Here is a 6020-nt window from a genome sequence, read left to right on the forward strand (position 1 = left end):
CACATATATATGCATGTAAGGGATAATGAATCAGCCTGGCCTTATTATCGCTAAACATTATCCTGCTTATTATATATATATATAGAGAGAGAGAGAGTGAGGAAAATAAGTATTTGAACACCCTGCTATTTTGCAAGTTCTCCTGCTTAGAAATCATGGAGGGGTATGAAATTGTCATCGTAGGTGCATGTCCACTGTGAAAAATACCCCCAAAAAATCCAGAAATCACAATGTATGATTTTTTTACTATTTATTTGTATGATACAGCTGCAAATAAGTATTTGAACACCTGAGAAAATCAATCTTTTGTCTTTAGTTGTGGATTTTAGTTTTGTCAGTGTTTTCCCCCACCGTGGGTGTTTATTTTGTGTTTAATATATTAAAATCATGTTAACCCCTTCATTACTGCCTGCGATTGGGTTCTTCCTACACCAACCCTGACACAAGACAATGGACAAGAGGGAATAAAATAGGGAAACTAACAAAGGAGATAACAATGGGCAGATGTGGGGAATGAGACACAGGTGGAAAGCAATACTAGGAACGAGAGGGGCGGGGCCAATGACGAGACTGGAGAGAATGCATATTAAGTCCGGATTGACAATAATACGTCTCTCTCCACATAAAACACGTGTGTCTGTCATGATTCTGCCACTAGACCAGAAAATCAAGACAAGAGAAGGCAGAATCATGACACTTATTAATAGTTAGTAAAGTAGTTGTTAGGTTTAGGTATTAGGATTAGGGTTGTAGGGTATGGACATGCAGAATAAGTGCTTTATAAGTACTAATACACAGCCAACATGACAATAATATTAATGCTAATAACAACTAGTTAAAAGTGAGAATTACCCCCGATACCGAAGTGTTACGTACAAAATTTTACAATCACATTAAATATATAAGCTTATTGGGTAACACTTTATTAATAGGTGGTTAATGCAGGTACTAATGCAGAATTTATGGTTAGTGCTGCATTAACATTGTAGTCCATACAGGTAACTAATAAGAAAGAACTATTAACTAAACAGTAGTTCCCTTTCTGTCGGTCTCTAGACGTTGTGTCGAAGCCGACAGATGGGGTTCGCCCCTGAGAACCAATCATCTCTGACTATTTTGAAAAGGCCAATGAAATTGGCGAATGAAATGCTCATTCATTCACCTTTTGTTCTTCGGAGCCTTCGCATCTGATGACATTCTTCGAATTGCCGAATTCTACGACGCGGTGCAGCGGAGATTCCCCTGGGCGTCCTGGCAGTTCCTGAGGTATTTTTCTAAAAGAGCAATTTCCTCAGCGTGGCATTGCCCGCTGATCTCTTGGGTGCAGTACACTCATCGAGGACGGGGACGGACACGGTGGTTGCCGCAAGTGTTCGGGGGTCCGACCACTGTGGCAGCCTCGTGGATTCGTCCTGCCCGCACGGCGCGCGGATGGCTATTCAGACGTTGCGTCACTGCACGCGGATGGCTAGTCAGACGTTGCGTCACTGCGGGCGGACGGCTATTCAGACGTTGCGTCACGTTGGCTATGTTCTGTCAAGAGCAAGCCACCACCTCGTTTGCTTCCCGTTCTGTGACCGCAGCGGCTACGGCCCTGCCGTCAGCGGCGGCGAGCAGCGAGGGTGATGTGGGGATTATCGTGAGCGTTAATCCGTCAGCCGGTCGGCTCGCGGACCGCTCGCGCCCCGTCTCGCTTGTTTAGCAGTTCCCCAAGGATGGTCCTAAGCCATCTTATTCCTCAGCGATGCGCTCGGACACGAGCCGTGGAGATGAGGTGTCTCTTGCAACATCGGAGCACGACCTGCTGGCATCAGACTCTGGCGATTCCCTGAAGCTCCCTCCCTCGGGAGGTCGAGCACAGGTGAGAGCAGACGTCAAGATGTCAGCCATGCTCGCTCGGACCGCAAGGAGCGTCGGGTTGCGGTGCAGCCCTGGTGCTCGCGGCTGGGTACTCGCACATTGGGCCCGGCTCAAGTGCCAAGTTTAACCGAGCTGCATAAGGAGTTCAGTAGGACCTGGAGCGCCCCCTTCGGCGCGCTTCCGTCCAGCTGACTCTATCGCCCTCTCTTCCCTCGGGGCGGGGAGGCAGCTAGGGACTATGTCAATGCACCCTGGGTGGAGCATGCAGTCGCGGGTATCCACAGACGGCGGCCACCTGGGGAGCTTGACCTAGGCTCACCGTCCAGGGCATGTAAGGTCTCGACATCTCTGGTGTTGAGGCTGGCAGTGCCGTGGACCAAGCTGCCTCCACTCTTACGCCATGGCCATCCTGCAGGCCAGGGCGCTAAAGAGAGCCCCACGGGGTAGGACCGGCCCAAGTAGTGCCGTCGCCGACTGGCCGTCCGGGGACCGCGGTGGCAGCGCAGGCTGGGTCGGACGATGTCCACATCAGTGGCCCGGAAAGAAGCCTCGGACCCAATCTTGCGCAGGGGGGCGAGCTCGAGAAAGGCCACTTTCCCGACTCCCCTCTCGCAAGGTCGGCTGATTGGTGGCGCTGTCAAGGACTGCTCCAGCAGCCTTTTGACAGTGTAGAAACAGACCGGCCTGCTGTGACCCGGCCGCCTTTCGGCCGTCGAGGTCTCGCACGTGGTCTGCCCCCAGCAGCCCTGGCCTTCTCCAGCGTCGACTCCGGTTCCGGTGCCCCCGCAGGTGGCCCCCTGGAGGAAGACGTCGAGAGAAGGACCACCTAGAGAGATTGAACCATCGGGCCCGACCCAGCCTTGGTTGCTGGATGGTCGGAATGGGGCGGTCCCTGCCGTGTCCCAAACACCTTTTGGGCCCCTTCGGGGGCCTAGTGCCCGCCTTCTCACAAGGAGAGGTCTCTCTCTGGGTCCCACTTGCAGCCGCTCTCACCCTCTGAAAGATGGTGTTCGGCAACTCGACGTTGCATCGTGGCGGCACGCAATGACGAGTATAAGGCAGCCCTCAGCACTCTCGCTTCGACGGTGCGTCGAGCTGCGCCATCGCCTGGCAGGTGATTTAGCGGAGCCGTTCCCCCCGGGGGGAACAGCACTGCTAGTCATTGAACCAACCCCCGCGGGTTGATGAAGTAGATCGCAGCCCCCCCTGTGAGGTCTCTGGGTGCTTGGTTAGCATTTCAAACCATCACGGTGGCTGGGAGTGTGGTCCGTCTCGGCATTTCGATCCAGCTCGCCAGACCTCCGCCGGACTTCAGGCATCCTCTTACCTCAGCAGAGGCAGGGATGTTCCTGTGCTCCAGGCCGGGGCTGCCACCCCTCTGGCGAAGGCGATCGAACCGTCCCCTCGGCCGAGATGTCCAGTGGCTTCGACAGCCGCACTTCATCATCCCCAAAACCAGGGGTCGCTGCATACCTTGAGCAGCACCTTGCAAGGGTGCCGTTCGGGAGGCTTAGAAGCGCGTCCTGGTGTCTGTCAGACGCCAGGAGTGGTTCATGACAACTGACCGCATACTCTCATGTACAGTTTCCCTCGGCACTGTCGAGGGGCTGGCATGTCAGTAACGGGTCAGCCGGGAAAAAGAGAGCAGCTCTCCCTGGCCCGGAGCTCCCCTTTTTCCTGGTAGAGAACTCAACACTGTCTCCATGACGGCGTGCTTGCTCACGAGCACGCACAGTCAGTGCTGAGCTGCTTGAACTTTCAGGCAGCAGCCAGCGGTCCCCTGAAATCAGTTTCAGAGGCTCCTGGGCATGGTGTCCTCGGGGGTGGCCTGTCCCCCTCGGGTTGACGCACATGGGACCGCGACAGCACTGACTACAGAGATGAGTTCCCTGGAGAGCGTGGCGCACTGGCAGTAGGCGTATCGTCATTACGCCTGCTGCCGTCGCATCCTAACCCCGAGCAGGTCTTGAGGCCGGTCGTGGTAACGACAGACGCCTCCCTACGGGGTGCGGTGTGCAACGGGCGCGCAGTGTCGGGTCGCTGGACGGGCCCCCGCCTGCGTTGGCAGATCACTGCCTTCAAGTTGCTAGCTGTCCTGCTTGCACTGATGAGGCTCCGGCCTCTCGTGCAGAGCCAGCATACTGGCCCGGACAGCACGACCGGCGTAGCATACTAAACCTCAGGGTGGCATTCGCTCGCTGCAGTCATCGCAACTCGCCCAAAAACGCCTCCTCCCGTGGAGACAGCAGGTGGCAAAGCCCCTGCAGGTCACATTCCCACCGGGTGTCCTGAACCAGACAGCCAAGCGCTCTCTCGTCAGTTGACACCTCGTGGGAAGTAACGACTCCACCCCTGGTGGAGACAGCAAGTGGCAAAGCCCCTGCAGGTCAAACGCCCACCAGGTGTCCTGAACCAGACAGCCAAGCGCTCTCTCGTCAGTTGACACCCCGTGGGAAGTGATGACTCCACCCCTGCAGGCTGGCCTGGGTGTGGTTTGGGCGGGCACAGGGATCACCTGTTGCCTCCCTGAACACCACCCAGTACCGCTGGGCACTCCTTGGACGAGGACCCCCTCGACACGGAGGCCCTAGCGCGCAGCCTCCAGTGGAGACAGCAGGATTGCAAAGCCCCTGCAGGTCAAACGCCACCAGGTGTCCTGAACCAGACAGCCAAGCGCTCTCTCGTCAGTTGACACCCCGTGGGAAGTGACGACTCCACCCCTGGTGGAGACAGCAGGTGGCAAAGCCCCTGCAGGTCAAACGCCCACCAGGTGTCCTGAACCAGACAGCCAAGCGCTCTCTCGTCAGTTGACACCCCGTGGGAAGTGATGACTTCACCCCTCCGGGCCGGCTTGGGTGTGGTTTGGGCGGGCACAGGGGGACCTGTTGCCTCGCTGAACACCACCCAGTGCCGCTGGTCACTCCCTGGTCGAGGCCCCCCCCTCGACACGGAGGCCCTAGCGTGCAGCTGGCCGCGGGACAAGCGGAACTACGCTTCCCCCCAGTGAGATTCATTGCGCAGGTCCTGTGCAAGGTCTGGGAAGGGAGTATCAAGTGCTGCTAGTTGCGCCTTACGGGCCCAACTACACTTGGTCCTCGGAGCTAATACTCCTGACGACAACTCCCCCTGGCCAAATCCCCTGGCGTAGGGCCTACTCGCAGGGGATGGACACGTTGTGGCATTCGAGCCGGACCTCTGGGTCTGGCTCCTGGATGGGACGAGGAGTTCCTGGATGATCTACCCCCCACAGTGGTGGAGACTGTCACTCAGGCAAGGGCCATGCCCACAAGGCTGGATGCCTTTAAGTGGCGCCCCTTCTCGTCCTGGTGCTCTTATCGAGGAGAAGACCCGCGGAATTGCTCGCTCAGGAACGTGCTGTCCTATTGCAGGAGAGGCTGGGGTGTAATCTCCCCTTCCACATTGGAGCGTGGGTACCCGCTGTCGCGGTTATCACGTACCAGTTGCTGGTGAGCCTCTGGGGCGGCATGACCTGATTATTAGGTTCCTCTAGGGCGCGAGGGGCTAAGGCCTCGTCCGCGCCCCGTACCCTCTTGGGACCTTAAGGTGGACCTTTGGGTCCCCTTTTTTCGGGCCCTGCGGAGAGCCCCCTTCCTCGTTCTGCGAGGGGGGTTGGCTCTCCTGCTGGGGCTCGAGTCCATCCAGAGGGTGAGGCACCTGCAAGCATTCCGTGTCCACCGATTGCCAAAATTCAGGCCCGGTGACTCTCACGTGATCCTGAGACCCCGGCCGACTTACGTGCCCAAAGTTCCGCCGCCCCCCTTTTGGGAACTAGGTGGTGAACTTGCAGGCGCTCCCACACCGGGAGAAGGACCCAACCTGTACGTGGGGTGTCCAGTAAGCGCATTGCGCCTCTACTCGAACCACACAGAGGGCTTCAAGGCCCTGAGCAGCTCTTGTCTGTTTTGGAGGTCAGCAACGGGAGTGCTGTCTCCGAGGAGACTTGTCGCGCTGGATCGCACACACCGTCACTACGGCGTGCCGATCCTAGCCCGTGCCCATTTGAGTGACGGTACACTCCGCTCGGGGTGTGGCCTCCTCGTGGGCATCGGCTCAGTGCGCCTCTCTGGCAGACATCTGTAGAGTTGCGGGTTCGGGGAGCAACATGGTGAGACCATGTTGGTGTCTCCACTGTATTCCCC

Source organism: Barbatula barbatula (assembly GCF_947034865.1).
Source record: "Barbatula barbatula genome assembly, chromosome: 24".
NCBI lineage: Eukaryota > Metazoa > Chordata > Actinopteri > Cypriniformes > Nemacheilidae > Barbatula > Barbatula barbatula.